Source organism: Lupinus angustifolius, chromosome LG01 (genome assembly GCF_001865875.1).
Source record: "Lupinus angustifolius cultivar Tanjil chromosome LG01, LupAngTanjil_v1.0, whole genome shotgun sequence".
Classification (NCBI taxonomy): domain Eukaryota; kingdom Viridiplantae; phylum Streptophyta; class Magnoliopsida; order Fabales; family Fabaceae; genus Lupinus; species Lupinus angustifolius.
Genome location: NC_032009.1, coordinates 26730313 through 26732170, shown reverse-complemented (window position 1 = coordinate 26732170; position 1858 = coordinate 26730313). Strand labels below are relative to the sequence as shown.

General features: G+C 39.4%; 1 protein-coding gene across 1 annotated transcript in view; it reads right to left on the bottom strand.

Annotated features, from left to right (window-relative positions):
• Nucleotides 1-1858, bottom strand: part of LOC109342902 (probable mannitol dehydrogenase 1) — a 9728-nt gene that overhangs the window by 2810 nt on the left and 5060 nt on the right. The gene's annotated exons all lie outside the window — the stretch shown is intronic.

The following is a 1858-nucleotide window of genomic DNA, read 5'->3' as shown; positions in this document are numbered from 1 at the left end:
AAGTGAAGCCTTTGAATACTTTCTGAAATATAAAGCATTAGTTGAGAGGGAAAGTGGAAAGAAACTGAAGATTCTCAGAACAGATGGAGGAGGAGAATTCACATCTAATGCTTTTGAGCAACATTGTCAACAGAATGGAATAAGACATGAAATCACTGCTCCATACACACCTCAACATAATGGACTTGCTGAAAGGAGAAACAGAACAATAATGGATATGGCAAGAAGCTTAATCAAGGGGAAAGGATTACCACAAAAATTCTGGGGTGAGGCTGTATCCACCTCAGTCTACATACTAAACAGAAGTCCAACTAAGAAGCTAGAAGGAAAGGTCCCTATAGAAGCCTGGAATGGGCATAAACCTGGAGTAGGTCATCTAAAGGTGTTTGGATCACTAACATACAAGCATGTGCCAGATCAGAGGAGAACTAAGCTTCAAGATAAAAGTGAAGCAATGATACTCATTGGTTACCACCCTACATGTGCCTACAAGCTCTATAATCCTCAAAAAGACAAAGTACAAATAAGCAGAGATGTCATTGTACTAGAACATGAAAACTGGAACTGGAAGGAAATGACAACAAGCCTGAGAAAGCCTATACCAGAGGTCATTGATGCAGAGGTAAACTCAGAAGAAATTAGTGCTGAAATCATTGATGAACCAGTAGAACAAAGATCAAGATGAGCAAGATTAATGCCTACCAGATTCAATGACTATGAAATGCACTATGATTACCAAATCAGTGATGAAGGTGACTTAGTGCACTTAGCACTAATGGCTGGAGCAGAACAAATCAATGAACATGAAGCTCTTGAACACTCAGTATGGAAGGGAGCTATGATTGAAGAGCTTAACTCTATTGAGAAAAACAAGACCTGGAGCTTGGTTGATCTTCCAGAAGGAAAACATCAGATTGGAGTAAAATGGGGCTTTAAACGGAAACTCAACCCTGATGGAAGCATATCAAAACATAAAGCAAGACTAGTGGCAAAAGGATTTCTACAAAAGGAGGGTCTTGGTTATACAGAATTGAGACCATACGATTGGTGGTAGGGATTGCTTGTGCAAAGAATTGGCCAATGTTCCAACTAGATGTGAAGTCTGCATTTCTACATGGTCCCTTAGAAGAAGAGGTATATGTGCAACAACCTCCTAGATTCATTGTGAGAGGAAAGGAGGATAAAGTCTATAAGCTAAGAAAGGCACTATATGGTTTGAAACAAGCTCCAAGGGCATGGAACAGGAGAATTGACTCATTCTTGTTCAAGCTCAAATTCAAAAAATGTGAAGTAGAATATGGAGTATATGTGAAAGACAATGGTGGAGGAGACCTATTGATACTATGCTTATATGTAGATGATCTCCTCATCACTGGATCAAACCTGAAGAAGATTGAAGAATTCAAAAGGATCATGGAATCAGAATTCGAAATGACAGATCTGGGCAAATTGAGCTACTTCCTAGGAATGGAATTCTCCTACATTCCTACTGGTCTACTGATGCATCAAAGAAAATATGCTAGTGACTTGCTACAAAGATTCAGTATGAATGCTTGCAACTCAGTGACAAATCCAGTTGAAGCAAACATAAAACTAACAAAGGATGAAGATGGTGAAAAAGTGGATGAAACTCTATTCAAGCAGATTGTTGGATCCCTGAGGTACTTGTGCAACACCAGACCAGACCTATCCTATAGTGTTGGTCTAGTTAGCAGGTTCATGTGCAGACCAAGAAAATCTCATATGTTAGCAGCTAAGAGGATTCTAAGATATGTCAAAGGCTCACTTGATCATGGCATCTTATTTCCAGTAGGAACACAGAATTCAGAACTGGAATTAGCAGGGTATGCAGACTCTG